Here is an 18388-nt window from a genome sequence, read left to right as displayed (position 1 = left end):
GTCATTGTTTTTATATAACAACCTTAAGAATCACTCAATATTTCATATTTAACGCGTGCGTTTGAACAGCGTTTAACAACAGTCCTCGTAGCGACTTATCATAGCTTCGGATCAATCGATCACCTGACGTGACTCGCGGCTCGTTTGTAACCCTTCCGTTCCCCATGGTCTCGTCCAATTTTCCACGTTTTCAACGCTCGTTGCATACATGGTTGCAAATGAACCGCGTACGGTTCCTCGAGTAAGGCGCAAAGGTCAATTACCGATAAACTTGGGAAGCACGTAAGTCGGTGCGGCGCGTAAAAGGCGTCGGCGGATCGGGGAGGACGGGTGAAAGGAGTGGCAGGGGCGTACAGGGATCGAGTTTTAGGGCGGAGGAAAAGAGGGGACACAAAGTGGCGGTCGTAAACCGCGGAAGGTAGGGACTGGCCATAAAACTCACCCTATACAGTCGGGGAGGGGGTCTGGGAGCGAGTTAAGAAATTGTCACGTGAACCAGCCATACTCGTCATTTAAGGTGTGAGGAAGAAAAGTTGAACAGGCGAGAAAACTGGTGGCTTGGGCCTGACTTTTGTCAGATTTAAAGCGTGCCCAGACGCATTTTCGAGAGTGACTCACGTGACCGAACGCGTTTAGCTCCGGCGACACCGCCGACACGCGATTCCCTCGTAAACGGGCAAGAAATTTTTTGAACCGTTTATCTCGGACTCACCCTCTGTGCTCTTCTCTCGACCGTGTCGGATAAAACCTCTGCTCGTACTAGCTATTGCAACGAACTGACGGGTAAAGGTCGATTTATATTGTCCGCACAGGCGATAAGGAAACGTCTGCCGTCCAGAAAAAGACGCGTACCGTTCATACTTTCTGCTTCTAACCAACAACGGCGAGCAAGAGTATGATAGCACCGATTATCGTTTAATAACGTTTTTATATCTCACCTCGCGAGATTTACTGTTACACAGCGTTTTTACTTGATGAAAATGTAAAGAACTAGCATCCCCTGTTGCGGCTATACTCACGCTAATTTCGAAACGTATAGAATAGAAGTATTTCATGAGCAAAAACCCAGTTGCTGAGTCATGAAACTTCAATAGATATTCCGGATTTTATAAGTATACATTTTAAACCTTTTCATCCCCTTAGTGGATCGTACAAGTTCGAGAAATGTGATAAGAAGTCCAATATTTGAAGTGATAAGCTTTTAGGAGAAATAATATTTACAGAGAAGTGAGGTTTATAAAATTGTTTCTTTAAGTCGCAGGAAAGTTTTGATGTATCATTTCTATAAATATGATCCTCTGTCGCTTTTTATACTTTTCGTCGCCTAATTTCTTCTCATTAAAAATTATAAATACTCGCATATCTATTATTCTTATCTGGACTGAAATTGATAAGACGTTATTACTGCTTCCTCAATCTCACAGTACATAATTTATATTTTTAAGTACTGCACGATATACATATACTAAAAGCTCGTACAATTTCAGAATTTATTAATAGGGACAATTCTCATTTTTCTTATTTTTTATTGTGCCTTAAATAATATTCTCGAAATTCATATTACTTCAAGGATAAAATATTTTTAAAACAATTACACAAAATTACAAAATTCTATCATCGTTGCATTTATAGTTTTTCATAAATAAAATGGAAATTTTGCCACTCAGCATAACAACTGAGGATTTAATAACTTTTTTAATAGCCTTGCAAAGTTTCTGAAATTTTTTACAGTATTTTATTAATGTAATATTTAATAAGTGTTAAAATTTCCGAACTTTGTCATCATTGTTTTTATGTAATGATTCATGGGACCTTAATCTGGTGCTCCCAGTTTTAAAGAATCCTTAATCCATCACAATCCAGCTACCCTTATTCCGCAAATCAATTTATCCACCTGAAATTCAGGTCGTATTCAATCCGAAATTATCGTTTTTCGTTCAATTTCCATTCGCCGGGTGTTTAAATTTCCTTACCGTGAAACCATCGACTTAATCCGTGGATTCCCTCTTTATCAAAATTTCATCAATTTCCATTGGGGTACGTTCATAATTCTATTTTACGTCGAGGAAGAACGGTCGTCGCGTCTGGCGGGCAACGGGCGCTTCCTATTCGTACGGGTTTCCGTTTCCTCGTTCAGTTCGCCTCGGGTTCCTTTTTTCCCCCGAACGCAACGCGGCATGGAACCATCTGCATTTTCTGCCGAGGGAATTCTTACCCGGTGGCCCGGACGGCTGTTCTTATCGACGTTATGACTCTTACGCTCGTTAAGTTGGCCCGTCGCCAATCAAAGGCGCGCGTACGCCGCGCACCCCGTCGGGCTTTGTACGGGGAGAACGGAAGTCGTCAGAAACTTCCAGTTGGCGCTGAGTGGTAGAATATCCTGCATGCAATTATTCGGCCGCGCAAACGGCGCCGCGGTATCGCGCGTAATACAACTTGTTGTGTTGTTGTTGTTGTTGTTCTTGTTCTTGCTGTCGTCCCTGTAGTTTTGCAGCGTAGCAGGTCCGACGATGGGAGAGTGAAACTCATGATGAAACATGGAATCAACCCTGATTCGGATAATATTAAAGAGTATGACGTCTGAATTTAGGACACGAATCCCCTCGATCGAAATTTAATAATCTTGACGTATTGCTAATCGGATTATCCGCTAAGTTCGTTCCGACTTTTGATAGGCGGATTAAGACAGGTCTGGGTATATCAGAATTATTGAAAATAAATAACGTATTTATATTTTCGGTATTGCTAGAAAAATTAATTATTCAATGCCGATATTTAATAAATTAATGCCAGAGCTGATGTTCAATAATATTAACTTTCACAAAGTGAAGCAAAAATTGTAGCTACTATATTTTGAATTTGAACCAATTTCAATTGGGGAATGATTGACCTGAATAAATTAAGAATCAAAGCTCCCTGCTATATAAAATTAAACATTAAATCGAATTTTATTTCAGGTCTTTGAATAATAAATACGTATAATCGAATTGCATAATTCCATACATTTGATTATTTTTAGGGATAGAATCTTCCAATTCTAAAAATGCATATCAAAATTTAAATAAGCTGTCTTTAAATTTAGTACAAAAGTCAGAATGAACTTCTCGAATAGCCTAATAGTTTTTAGTACTTCAAGTACTAAATTATGTTAACCATAAACATATCTGTGCGTTAATATGTTACGCATGGTATTTGATGACCTAGTAATGAAAGACAAACACTACTCACGTGCATGTTTCGCGCACACAACCACATTATATTGCAACGTTAATGGGAACATCATTTGCTTTACTCTCTATACAAACATTTGCTATCAAATTTAACTATGAAGAATAGAGAGTCACGTGGTTAAAAATTGAAAATGTTTTCAATCATCCTTTCAAAGAGACTGTGGCCACTCGCGAATGACATTAAAGCGGCTTACTTATAAAAAATTCATATTCCAAATGGGAACATTTTCAGAGATCATTTATACATGTTACTTACATAGAAAGATAAAGTTTATTAATGGAACCTTTTCCTTTGCCATTTCAATCTAGCTTTAATTTAGAAAGACACGTAAGCTCATTTCAATTGCGTGACTCATCTTTGCACGGAAGGAGATATGAGTTCGTGACGAAACTAAAGAGCAGGTGACTTCGTAAAAGTAAATCAATGCGAGACATTTCACGCGAAATACATGCGATTCCACCTTTGTTACTCATTATACTCCTATTCGTACTCGTTGGCACAAGTCTAGTTAAACACGATGTGATTTCTTTGTTACCATTTTAATTACGAGAGACGTTGATTACACAGTCCAACAAAAATAACTTTTTTTATATCTTGAAATATTCATTACATAATTTGTATAGAGTTTCTCATACCGAAAACGAATCCGGAAGCAAAAATGCTGTATACATAAAATGGAAATTTTGCCACACAGCATAACAACTGAGGATTTAATAACTTTTTTAATAGCCTTGCAAAGTTTCTGAAATTTTTTACAGTATTTTATTAATGTAATATTTAATAAGTGTTAAAATTTCCGAACTTTGTCATCATTGTTTTTATGTAATGATTCATGGGACCTTAATCTGGTGCTCCCAGTTTTAAAGAATCCTTAATCCATCACAATCCAGCTACCCTTATTCCGCAAATCAATTTATCCACCTGAAATTCAGGTCGTATTCAATCCGAAATTATCGTTTTTCGTTCAATTTCCATTCGCCGGGTGTTTAAATTTCCTTACCGTGAAACCATCGACTTAATCCGTGGATTCCCTCTTTATCAAAATTTCATCAATTTCCATTGGGGTACGTTCATAATTCTATTTTACGTCGAGGAAGAACGGTCGTCGCGTCTGGCGGGCAACGGGCGCTTCCTATTCGTACGGGTTTCCGTTTCCTCGTTCAGTTCGCCTCGGGTTCCTTTTTTCCCCCGAACGCAACGCGGCATGGAACCATCTGCATTTTCTGCCGAGGGAATTCTTACCCGGTGGCCCGGACGGCTGTTCTTATCGACGTTATGACTCTTACGCTCGTTAAGTTGGCCCGTCGCCAATCAAAGGCGCGCGTACGCCGCGCACCCCGTCGGGCTTTGTACGGGGAGAACGGAAGTCGTCAGAAACTTCCAGTTGGCGCTGAGTGGTAGAATATCCTGCATGCAATTATTCGGCCGCGCAAACGGCGCCGCGGTATCGCGCGTAATACAACTTGTTGTGTTGTTGTTGTTGTTGTTCTTGTTCTTGCTGTCGTCCCTGTAGTTTTGCAGCGTAGCAGGTCCGACGATGGGAGAGTGAAACTCATGATGAAACATGGAATCAACCCTGATTCGGATAATATTAAAGAGTATGACGTCTGAATTTAGGACACGAATCCCCTCGATCGAAATTTAATAATCTTGACGTATTGCTAATCGGATTATCCGCTAAGTTCGTTCCGACTTTTGATAGGCGGATTAAGACAGGTCTGGGTATATCAGAATTATTGAAAATAAATAACGTATTTATATTTTCGGTATTGCTAGAAAAATTAATTATTCAATGCCGATATTTAATAAATTAATGCCAGAGCTGATGTTCAATAATATTAACTTTCACAAAGTGAATGCAAAAATTGTAGCTACTACATTTTGAATCTGAACCAATTTCAATTGGGGAATGATTGACCTGAATAAATTAAGAATCAAAGCTCCCTGCTATATAAAATTAAACATTAAATCGAATTTTATTTCAGGTCTTTGAATAATAAATACGTATAATCGAATTGCATAATTCCATACATTTGATTATTTTTAGGGATAGAATCTTCCAATTCTAAAAATGCATATCAAAATTTAAATAAGCTGTCTTTAAATTTAGTACAAAAGTCAGAATGAACTTCTCGAATAGCCTAATAGTTTTTAGTACTTCAAGTACTAAATTATGTTAACCATAAACATATCTGTGCGTTAATATGTTACGCATGGTATTTGATGACCTAGTAATGAAAGACAAACACTACTCACGTGCATGTTTCGCGCACACAACCACATTATATTGCAACGTTAATGGGAACATCATTTGCTTTACTCTCTATACAAACATTTGCTATCAAATTTAACTATGAAGAATAGAGAGTCACGTGGTTAAAAATTGAAAATGTTTTCAATCATCCTTTCAAAGAGACTGTGGCCACTCGCGAATGACATTAAAGCGGCTTACTTATAAAAAATTCATATTCCAAATGGGAACATTTTCAGAGATCATTTATACATGTTACTTACATAGAAAGATAAAGTTTATTAATGGAACCTTTTCCTTTGCCATTTCAATCTAGCTTTAATTTAGAAAGACACGTAAGCTCATTTCAATTGCGTGACTCATCTTTGCACGGAAGGAGATATGAGTTCGTGACGAAACTAAAGAGCAGGTGACTTCGTAAAAGTAAATCAATGCGAGACATTTCACGCGAAATACATGCGATTCCACCTTTGTTACTCATTATACTCCTATTCGTACTCGTTGGCACAAGTCTAGTTAAACACGATGTGATTTCTTTGTTACCATTTTAATTACGAGAGACGTTGATTACACAGTCCAACAAAAATAACTTTTTTTATATCTTGAAATATTCATTACATAATTTGTATAGAGTTTCTCATACCGAAAACGAATCCGGAAGCAAAAATGCTGTATACACAGTAAACATCTCAATTTCTCTTTGCATTACGATTTCTATTCACTGGCTTCTGTTTAATAATTTTACATGTAATCTTAAACCAGTGAGTAGAAATTGTGGTTTCCGCAAAATACCGGTTTTTGTACAAATGCATTATTCTCGGGAATAATGAGATACTGCCTGAAAACTAAGATCGCGAGAAAGTTCAATTCCTGCTGAATAAAAGGATTCTCAGATAAATACGAGAACAAGAAGTGCCCAACTATAAATTAATTAATTATTTACAACTGTTGGGAAGTACGAAAATAAATATTGTAAAAAATCTTCTCTGTCCTTTGATTAATAAATGAATTTTCTCGCTCTCTTAATTTCCACGTAACACCTAATTTTCCCCAAAATCCTGCATTTCTACAAAAACGATGCACAATAAACCATTTCTGCACGAGAATTCATTTTTGGCATAAGAAATTCCAAAACATCACGTAATAAATATTAAAAGAAAAATTTGTAATCCACGAGGTTGTCATCTGGCTAATTTCTTCTAAACAGATCGTAACGAATTTGCACGAAACTGCTGACGCAATTAGGAAGTTGCCCAAGAAGCGATGAGATAGGCTATGAAAATTCGTTGGGCTCATACGTATATGGTCCAAGGAGAAGTTTTCCCAACGGCGTGCACTACATCATGCTGATTTATGTTTATAGTTCAACTGTTAGTGCACGAGAGAGACTATCATGCGACGGCGTAATAAACTATAAGATTAAAGGGTTCAGGTGAACGTGCACTTACGAACTTGTCCATAAGCGAACTCGTTACACAATTTCGTCTAGATATACAATTCTGTGACAATCCATTGCGTCTGCGGGTAGCTCGCGCGTTGCAAGCAGTACGGGACGCGCGAATAGTTCACCGTGGCTGTCCAATTAACCTACGACGGCGCGGTAAATTCTATGGAGGTGTTAGAAGACGAAAAGAGACCAAGGCCGGTATTCAGAGTCGTTACTTATATCTAAGATCGCCTTAAGCATTTGCTTAAGTCCCTGTTTCCTGTACAAGAGAGGGATACCAAATGCTTAAGACGATCTTGAGAATAAGCAACGACTCTGAATACCGGCCCGAGTGAAACCGAGGGGAGAAGATGTTCGAAAGGGAGAAGAAGAGGCAGGATAATAGAGGAGGTGTACTCGATTCAAAAGAATCATGATTAGAACACGGATTTTACGGCGAAATACCGGAGGAAGGAGGAGGAGGAGGAGGAGCTGCAGGCAAGCCGTCCCTTTTCCTGCGCCGCATTCTAACACGCCAGAACTGTCTATCTACACTGGTTCCTTTTAATGCCGCTCGACCGCTAACGCGGGCTAAAAGTGCGCGATCCAGGCCTCGCCAACGGGTCAAACGAGAAGCGAAACTCCGCTCCGTTCGGCTCGTAACACCTGTACTCTTTTTACGCCGCGCCGCGCGATCAGACGTTCCGTTCCCCATTCCCTGCCCCTCGCCCCGTCCCTTCGGTTTCATCTTTTCTCCCCTTTTTTCATTCGCATCTTCTCTTTACCTCCGCTCGATCTGTTTCCTTTTTTCGGGAATTCCTGTAGCGGTGGCGGGTAATCGCCTCGAAGGTTGCAAGGTTCAGTGTGCGATGGAGCAAAATTTTCGGGCGGACGGGCGTTGCCCGCGGATTGAACGGCCGATCGAGGCGAATTGAATCCCAGAGTCCTGTGAAAGTTCCGCGGATTCCTTCGGGCGTTCGCGATCCGGAATAGCCGTCGGAATTTCGTAGGGTCGGACGCAATCGCGTTTCGAATTATTTACGGTCAGCGGTTTCCACGCGAGAATCGAAACTGACTTTTTATTAGAATGAAACCTGTCCGAGGCCAAAGGCACTCGGCTCCGAGGGGTTAATGCGCTCTAACGTTCGCTAGAGGATTTATAAAAAATTAACACGACGCATGCATTAGAGTAGAAAGCCTTCGGCCTGTTGTGAAAATGTTGGGCGTAATGATGGCTAATGTAAAGTGATATCCGCGCTGGCGTAGATATCGATCGATTAATGACAGTGCAAGAGTCGAGTAAGAGAAGCTAAATCGTGAGCGACGCAATCGTCCCGGGCGATCGTCGGTACATACGTACAACGTATGTACATACGTATATGCCTAGAAGGCTGTGAATTAGAAAAAACGCATTAGCATCTGTGGAACCGTGTCGAGGCATTGAGCGGGCTAAATATCTTCCCAGCGAATGTCACGGTGATATTACCCGGTGGAAATTTATTTCCGGCTCGCTTTACCCCGTTCTGTTGTTTTATTATCGCGAAAGCGCTTTCTGTCCCGCGTACATTTCCACGGTAATGTGCGCGCAAATAAATCAATTGTCATAGCGTACGGCAACGACGTTAAGTAATTAAATGCTTTCACTTTTAGCCTGGCATAGAATAACTACGTTCCAGGAAAAATGCAGGTGCCACGAATAATTTTATAAATTAAATTCGACGGTGATAAAGTGAATGAATACGTGAATCTTGAGTTTGAAATGAGAAAACTGATTCATATTAACTGGGTGAAATCTTGTCTCTTTAACTAAGGACGGAGACGCGAACTATCTTTCTTTAGAAGGAAATATGTATATCAAATATTGAAATAATTGAGATATTTTATTAGAATCTGTACATTCTTGTTTCGAAATTGTGTATTATCATTAATCAGAAAATCGAATATTACACAAATAAATGCATCGCAAATCAACAGTTTATTTATTTTAAAAATATTACATTACTTCAGACAAAATCGAGTACTGAAATAAATGAAATATTTTACAAGAATCTATACATTATTGTTTCGAAAATGTTCACCATTATTAACCAGAAAATGAAATGTTATGAAAAAAGGTACATTGCAAACAATACCCTATTTCCGAAATAAAATTCAAGCACTGAAATAAATGAAATATTTTACTACAATCTCTACACTCTTGTTTCGAAATTATTTACTACCTCTAAATAGAAAATGGAATATTCTGCGAAACATTCATTGGAAATAAACAATTTATTTAAGAAATATTATATTACTTCAAAAAGAGAAATCAAGTATTGAAATAGATCAGATTTTAATAGAATCTATACATTTTTATTTCGAAGGTGTTCACTATCACTACTCAGAAAATGGAGTATTATGCAAAATAATCAATTAGCTGTCGACGGTTCATTTCTTTTCCATGAATCCTTATAAACGATTAACAAAATCGTTTAAAACATCAGGTCCGCGAGATTTCCACGGCGTTGAACGCGTCAAAGGGTAGGAAAAGCCCGAGGCAGGATCGTTCAACAGGCGTGTTAATTTGTGGCTGGTGCACGTACTGTCCGGCCTCGCGCTCGCAATTCTTTTCACTGGACAAATTTATTCCTCGAACGTGGCCCGCCATCGCGACAGATGTATACTCGGGATTTACGTGACCCGCTAGAGCAGACGGGATGACCGTGCACCGTGCCGTGCCGCGCCATCCTCGATAATTAATGGTTACCTTTAAGGCGTTCTAAAACGCGTCAAAAAGCCGCCGGGGACTTTCGCTATGATTTACGAGGTGCGAAACGTGGCTGCCGAGGTAGAAACGCGGCGGCTCGTTCCGTGACGACGCCGCCGCCGCCGCCGCCGCGTGTCTTCGCCTCTCATTTGCATGCGTCTACGTATTCGCACGTGCGCAGGGATCATCTTTCCCCGCGAGGAGCTTCTAGCCACTTTCCTGAAACGTTCATGATACCGAGAATTGACACGTGTAAGAAAACGTGTAGGGAATCGTTAAGACGTAAGTCGTTTAAATAGACACCGTTGATTTTGTTTTACGTTTTATATTAACTATTGTATATGTATAAAATGTTTATTGTCAATGTCCTGTATCATCATTTGTACCACCTCGTTGAAAACCGAAAGAGAAAATAGAAGACTATTAATATCTCAAAGAAAATTGAATTGTTTGGCTCAATATTAAAACAGTTATAAAAAGCGACCAGGAGTCACCGTAGGTGCAGAGAAGAGTGTCAATTGAACTATAATTTTGCAACAGAATAATGTCACTCAGAATATAAATGGGAAAGACAATTGCGGAGGGAGACGGACGATCGTATTTTCCACTTGTCTATACAATAGTATAGAGAGTATAATTTACACGATTTCATTTTCGTATCGCGTGTATTCTGAACTGTTAAAGTTACGGCTAAGCAAGAATGTATTGGTCCGAAAAGTAATGAGCTACGGCTTTGCTCCGCCGGCCGGCTTCCACTCGAGAGAAATTTTCAGTTTCGACCACTTATAAATTCTAGTTAAGGAATGTTCCCCGACGGCGAAGTATTGGTTTAAAGGAGAACAATTCATGTACGAATCGCAATAACGATTATTTTTCTCTTTCTCATTTTTACTTCAGGCCTCCCTCCCTCTCTCATCGTCTGTTTCTTTCCATTCAAAACTATTCGTCCCCTTATAACGGAGGAATCGCCAGCTATCTTTTCATCCTCCAGGTAACAACAATAATTACTGTACCTTCGTATCTCATTAAATCCATGTCTTTTCTCTTAAATCACCCGGCTGCTTGCTCCCTCGTAATTACACTTCTTCCTAATCATTCTCCCGAATTCCCATCGTGTCGCAACGTCCCCTGTCTCCCCTTTCAATTTCATCCCTTCGTTTTTTCGTAGCACCTCCTTTTATTACTCCTTCTGCCCCGCAAACAATTACTTTTCCTTTTACTGCGCGATGTTCAGTCCTGTCCGGCGTTCCATCTTCCGCGCCACGGTTACACCCTGCAGTCGCTTCATCCAGAGCCCTCGCATACCCCCGTTTATTGAATACGTAAACGTGTTTCTTTATTACTTTCGTCGTGCCGCTTTAATTAATGAGATTCCTTTCGCGAGATTTATCGCGAACGCGACGTAAATCTTTCAAATCACACTTGCGGTCGTAAACCGTCCTGCCAGCGAAACAGGTAAATCCCTCTGAAGTTTTTTTCTTCCTCACGAAATGACGCCTCCTCCTCTATTGAAATTTACTGCGCACGCTAAGGGAATTTCGCCGAGCACACTTTAAGGGAAAATAAAGTTTACTCTTATTGCCTTATTTAAATTTTGCCATTAGAACACGTCGCGTAAGACTCGCTCATACGACTCGTACTACGTTCTAACGTTACACGTGTACAAGCCATGAAACATAAAAACACTTAGAGTAAAAAAAGAATAATATAGAAGCTTGGTTCGCTGTTAATTATTCAGACTATTATCTCTAAATCTGCAGAAATCTACCTTCACGGAATAATCTTATTTGCACTTGTTTCATTTAATCTGAGACGTATATTCTCAAAGCTTTGAGCTCCTCGAGGCGACCCGGTTCCAGAATAAAATCTTTCAGCGAGACTAATTCTCCGGCCCGTCTCCAGGTCCCTATAAAGAGCTGTAACGTATATGCGGTGCATTTATATCCGCGGCAGACAAGAACTTTAATGACAAATTTCGCCGCAAATAAGATCCGGCCGGGAACCGGAGGCATTAGCTAAACAGCAACGATTCTCAGTAGCGCAGGTGGGGCCGGGCGTAGATTTCGGTACAAACGGTTTAATTATCTCGCTGCCTTACGTCCCGATTTAACGAGGCGAAATTATATCGTAAAGGGAATTTAACCGAACGTAGCTCACCGACGGAACGGGAATTCCACGCGACGCCGTGTATTACACGCGGGCAACGAGAGGCCGCGGTGTCAGCAATCTGGCAGGACCGGCCGCCATCGATTCTCGAAATTTGATAAAAAACCGGCGAATATGCTCTCGTAAATATTTACGAGCACCTCCGACGATAAATAGAGGGCATAATATAGCGGAGATGATCGATACACGGTTTTAATGGAAACGCCTCGATCGAGTATCGCCGAATTTAATGGAACGACTGTTCGGGCCGCGCTCGTGTCGCGGAAACGCGCTCGATTTTTACCTCTCTTCTCCCATTGGTTTTTTCGACGGTTTTTAGCATACGCGTTAGACAGGGTAAACACCGTCGGCGAGATTACGTGCCGGCGCATGTATGCGCTATGCGCGGCCGCGTAATTGGTACGTGTGCCGGCGGAAGGCCCGTTCGTCACGAACCATAGAAGAGAGCATCGGGAATCGTTGGAAAACTCGGCAGGTAAATCACTTTCGCTCGTGTTACGGACGAATTAACCGCGGGCCGCGGGCGCGCGCGGAGATAAGGCTGCCCGGCGAGGTAATCGCAAAAATAGTTGCCCGCAAACTTACCCCGAAGTTATCGCGCGATTATATGGATTTTTTAAGCACCTCTGCGCGGCGATCACGGCGCCCCGTGGCGCGCCCGCTTGCTCGCTCGTTTGCTCGCCGGATGAAGAGGAGATTTCGGAGCTGAGACCGACGGGCGATGTTAAATAACGCAGATCTAAGGAAATTATTTATACTCGGTTTCCTTTTCGCTAGAGAGATTTGTTTCATAAATTAAATTCCGCTGGCTGGTGATTTATTTTGGTACGAGAATGGGAAAACGGAGGCTTGTAAGAGGGTGTCGCTCTTTGAACTTTAAAAAGTAAAAGCTCGGCTGATTTATGCGGAGCAAGGTCTCAACGGCCCGTCACTTGACATTGCCTCCGGCTGCTTAGCACCTGCAAGAGTCTATTGAGAAATTTTTAGAACGAAATTACCAACCGCAAGAGGGATATCGGCAAGCTGTCCGGGCGCGGAGATGTTCTTTTGTTTATTGGCCCCATCGAGAGTTCAGTCGAGCACTGGGGAACACCTTGAAACTCGCGCCTCGGAGTTAGTTAGGATATTCATCATAGTGAAAGTGATGAACAGCGAGGATTCCGCGAACAATGTCACTATTTCAACGTGAATCGGGTAATGTTTTATCCCGCTGACGACGTAAGTTCTGCTTACGGCCCCGGACGTTTCTCAGGAGAGATCTGTCATGCGATATCGACCGTTGCACACAAAACGTTCTCGCATTATGAATTTCTTTTCATTAGCATTTGAAATCTCGTATGAGACGCATTCAGCTTTTCACGCTTTTCATAAATAAATACAATAAATCAATAAATCTTCTATTCCTACTGTTTTAACTTCATATCTTAAATTTTTAAATTGCACTCTTTAAGGAAAGATAAAATATACATGAACAAATCTATGAACATTTTAACACAGAAAGGGGGATAAATTTTAAATTTCTGTAATTATTGAATCAAAACGAAACACTGTGAATTTTACAAATACTGCCAGAAAATATGTTTAATGTCCTAAACCGAAGAACCACAACGGCACTTTGGAGTGTCGAAAATATCAACGCGAAGAAGTGAAGCATGTTGGTGATAATGACTTACTCGACATCGATTGATAGTTACAATGAAATCGGAAGAAATTCTCCTCCATCAAATCAAGGGTTTAACATATTACGATAATAACTCATAAAAAACAATTGTCCTTTAAAATCCCCTTGATGCTTCAGAATGTCCCGTGTCACCGTATAAGCTTCCTTGAAGTTCTTCATATAAATCTTTATAAAGAATTAGTAACGAGTCAGAAGGTACCGTTTTAGTAACTAATTTGGCTAATTAGCATTTGCTGCCTCATTACTTTGAAATACGTGAAGCAATTCAGAAAAATTTTATAATACTATTATTTGAAGTTCCTTTTCAAGAAATAATTGAGTTTCCTTTTTATCTGAAGGATATACTAATTAGTTTTAATATCTGTTATTATGAAGACATTATGACACACTTAATGACTCGCTAAAAGTAAAGAAATTCTAATTGGCATCATCTAAAGCGATACTCATCTCTTTAAGCATTATAATAATATATGAACCCTTCCGAGTGAATCTGTATAGCAGTAGCACATAAAAGGGAATCAATCTTTGTCTACTGTCCACATCGTCAAGCTAGCATAAAACACAGTTATCAAGAAGCAGCCATAAGAAAGCGCGGTTAACTCTGAAGAAATCGCTCATCAGTCATATCAATATCTGTGCACAGATCGGTCGTTAAGTAACTGGCGCAATGCGCGTCGACGTGAAATCGTGTGCTTTTAGTTCAAGCATATTTCCTCTCGTAAAAATTTCATAGGGGACGATACCGAAGCAAAAAGCGGGCCAAAAAGCATACCAGAATCCAGAAATAGATATACATATATTGGGTGAACCTCATAACATGACGACCTCGAATAACTTGTAATGTATTTGTTGTATAATAAAAATGTTTAAACAGGGAAACATGCAGTTCTGTGATTTGTTCTTTAATAAAGAAAGATCTAATGTTCTGGCGACCAATCACGTTGACTGAGCTCATGAAATATTTCCTAATAGATTATTAATTTTAAGAAATTGGTGCTTCATTGAAATTCGAGGAAAAATATTAAATATTCCATTTAAAAAAACTGAAGGTTTCACATCTCGATAAAAGAGTAGAGAAACAGAGAACAGATCACGTCACTGCATGCTATCTGGAAGCCACGCAAAATTTGTTAAAAAATGTATATGATACAACAGAAATCTTACAAGTTGCTCGAAGTCGTGTTATGAAATTCACCCTGTATATGCACATACACATACCCGTAAATATGCAGCGCGTATATTTTCATAGATATTCGGATAGGATTTTGCGGCCGGCTCTCGCATCTCTTCTTATATCATTCCCTGTCAATCCGGCGAAATTCAGATTTCGCCGGCCGACCAGCATTGAAACCAGCGAGGGGATCGAAGCACGGCCGCAGTCGGTCAGATTGTCGCATGTCACCCCCAGCCAGCGCCAAACCCTCTCGATTATGCAATCGCCCGTTTGCAATGTAAAATGTCCCGTCCCAATTACGCATACGCGCGTCCACCGCTGGGGCAGAATATGGTCGTCGAAAGTGTCATCAGCGTTTGAAACCGAGAAGATTGATATTCCGCGTTGCTGTTGGACGTCCGGCGGGAAATGCCGGAATCCTCAAAACGTTTTACTTAAATTCAAGATTTTATCGTACGCAAAGAGTTGAACCGCTCGTAAAAATGAAACGTTTGCCAGCGATTTGCAGATAACACGTCACCGTTAGGTACGAACACTCGTGAGGGACGAACGACTCGAGATTACACGCGGGCCGACCGATGAATTTTTTCCAGTTACACCGATGCCAAACGGGATTTATCGAGCGTAATGTCATTACGCAGGTTTGCAACAGCACGGCTGCTGTCTCGAGCATTCGTTTTCGCTCGTTTTCTCTTTTTCCTCCGCCGTTCTCCCTCGTTCCTTTCTTTTTTCTCGTTTCCGCGCGGACGACGCGACGGAAGAAGGGCGCGAGGGAGAAAGCGGCCGGGGGGAGGGCGACGCCGTAATATCCGAGGGAAAATTTGTTCAGCGAAATGAAATTATCCAGCGACGATCTTGCATTATACTCGCGGCCGAACGTGCCCGGCATAACGCGCCGGGGTCCGCCACGTACCTCTAATACGTGGAATACGTATCGAACAGCCGTATCGTAACTTCCGTTCTTCCCGAACCCGTCGGGACTCCGCCTTGAACGTCTGGCTATGTAGTTTTACCGTTGCTTTTACTGCGAACAAATTGATTCGTCTCGCTCTTGGCGCGATGAGGTTTAATTTGTAACGACGACACGTTCCGTCCGGAGCCGTTGGTTCTCGAGAGATGTAAGTACTTACTGACTGTCGATCGAAGCAACGGGACGCGACGCCCGAGACGGAGATAGCCGGACGGGGGCAGGGGTACGGATACACAAGGGCGGAAGGGGATGAAGTTACAACACACGGGGATTAAGTTCGCTTTGATCAAGCGCAAGTTGCGTGGAACGTCAAAGAGCGGTAGATAATTAAGCGGCGACGGATTCCCGCTGCAGAGGGCAAGGGGAGTGACCTGGAGTTGGCCCGACGCAACGTCTAACGAAACGAAGAAGAAATAGGAATAATGAGAAAAACTTCGACACCAACGCCCCCGCAGCTAGTCGCGTAACCAACGGTTTTAATTAAGGCGATGGCGCAAACACACCGCGTATACGATATTTGTACTCGTCCTATATTTGCGGGAAACGATCCAGTTTCCTTTCTTTCGCCCTCCCCCCTCTGTCGTCGAACGGCGATCGCGTCGCGCCACTTCCTTAAATTAATCTCCGTTCGCCAGCGGATCAAGACCGGGTAACAATCTCGGCGACTTATCCGCCAGTCGATCGGATCTACTAAAAACGTTCATCCGTTATCGAGCCGGTATCGCGGAAATACGTCCCACGGGACTGATAACGCAACCAACCGCATCGAAATGATTGGCCGCTTACTTATTCCACGGTGTACGCGCGGAAATTACGTTTGCTCCGGCGCAGCCGCGCGTACGTTAAATATTTTCCGACCGCACGAAACCCATTCCCCGAGATTCTGATCGTCGATCGTACGTCGAGATCCCCGAGGGCCGCGAGCCTTCCGTGGTGCCGCGATCGTTACCAAAAGGCACTCGTTAAGCAACAATTTATTCGAGGAGCCAACGCAACCTTGCAGGTCCGCGTGCTACATTCTTGCTCTCGTCTTTATCTCCGTTTCATCGAGGGGATGAAATAAGATAGGACACGGAAGGACGTGGCGGGTTCTAAACATAATCCGCGCGTATATTTTTCCTCCCTCGAGACCGAGGCTTAAACTTAACTGGCCTCGGCGAAGAGGGTAAATTCTAAATTGCAATATCCCACGGCAGCGATATAGAAGCTAAGACTCGTTCCCGTCCGTTACCGGAGAAATCCCGTGCCGAGCGTTACGTGCGTGCGGCTCTTTACCTGACCGAAATACGGGACACTGTCTAAGGTCACGTAGGTATCGCGTCCCGAGAAATACGCTGAGAGACTTCGGCATAGTCGACGTGTCAGAAGCAATCGGCACTTACGTGTTCCGTCGAGCTGATGCGTAAAGAAGATTCAACCGTGCTGGATCATACCGGAGCACACATGCACACGCGCCCCTTTAATCCCGCAGCGCTTCCTCCGATCGAGAATCTCACGATCGGGTGACGACGTATACCGTGCGAGACCGAAGTTCCTCGAACCGATGCGCAGATCTATCGATCGATATTCAGAAATCCAGTCGGTCTACATCTTCTTCTGGTTACCAATAAAAATCTCTGTTCTTCTTGTTCCCGTTCGTAACCGGACCGATACTTTTTACCGGTAACGGATTATCACGATTATCGAGATCACGCGGTCACAATTTGTTTATCGTTCGAATGCGAGGAAACGGTTTCACCGTCCATTGACGGCGATCGAAACACTTGTTACCGAAACGGGGAAGTGGCCGCGATCGTATCGGACGAACTGTATGCGGCCGGCAGCCTCGCGCGAGACGAACTCGGTGTATCCTCGAGCCGGTGGGATACCGATGCCGACTCCGACTCCGACGCCGGCGCTTGCCGCCGCCGCTGCCCGCCGGGGGTCGAGGATGGCTCCGGCTTCGCGACTGCGCCCTTTCGCCCCCTCTTCAACCCATTACGGTTCTCACCCGTTCGCGCGCGCTCGAAACCTTATCATACATACAGAGACGGTCACGATGTACGATGTAAGGCCAACGCGCCGGTATTCGCGCGCTCGCGCGTCCCCGGCCCTACAATAACCTTCCCCTCCCTCCCCCCCTTCCACCCCTTTTGTAAGTGTGTTTCTGTGTGTACGTACGTGCGAGAAGGGGTGCACTGCCTCATCCTCACCGTCGGCCATCCATCCCCCCGAGGCCTCGTCCCCTTCGGCCGCAACACGTAGCAAAGCCAGCTACTCGGCCTGACTACCGTGCACACCTCGCGATACATCATCGTATCGCTTTATGTCTCGCGTAACATTTTATTAACCAGAAATCAAGCGCCCCGAGCTTCCCCGCCTCGCCCCAACGAATAATCTCTTCGCGGCGAGCTTGAATCAGGCACGTTCCACGAAGCGAGATTTCAGAAGAATCAGTTCGAATGGATAATTGACTCGTCAGTGTTTGTACGAGCGTTGAACGGCGGCAAGGTGGAACAGGGGGGTGGGCAACGGACCACGTGGTCGCTGTCGATTGACGAGTCGGAAGATGGTTGATCAATTGCGGAACAGTCCCGTTCCGGTGTCTATCGACAGTCGAACGAGACCTTCCTGGTGATTGTTGTCTGAGAACGTGGACTAGAAGGGATGGTTCTAATGGGCTGCTTGCCCGTCCGATTCTCGTTTCGAGGAAATCCTTTATTGAGTGTCTTATCGCTTCTGCGTCGCGTGATTGATATCCCGA

The 18388-nt window shown here is 42.8% G+C and overlaps 2 protein-coding genes across 4 annotated transcripts in view; one reads left to right on the top strand and one right to left on the bottom strand.

Moving 5' to 3' along the window:
• Window positions 1-17543, bottom strand: part of LOC108631873 (acid sphingomyelinase-like phosphodiesterase 3b) — a 55661-nt gene extending 38118 nt beyond the window's left edge. Inside the window, exon 1 of the mRNA XM_018036075.2 lies at window positions 17028-17543. The gene's annotated coding sequence lies outside the window, so the exon portion shown is untranslated. The remainder of the gene's footprint in view (window positions 1-17027) is intronic.
• The window catches only part of LOC108631875 (glutathione S-transferase D5-like), a 147815-nt gene that overhangs the window by 108189 nt on the left and 21238 nt on the right, over window positions 1-18388 (top strand). The gene's annotated exons all lie outside the window — the stretch shown is intronic.

This window comes from Ceratina calcarata, unplaced genomic scaffold, assembly GCF_001652005.2.
Source record: "Ceratina calcarata isolate Rehan_Ccalc_2016 unplaced genomic scaffold, ASM165200v1 scaffold97.2, whole genome shotgun sequence".
Taxonomy (NCBI): domain Eukaryota; kingdom Metazoa; phylum Arthropoda; class Insecta; order Hymenoptera; family Apidae; genus Ceratina; species Ceratina calcarata.
This window is presented reverse-complemented; position numbering and strand designations above follow the sequence as displayed.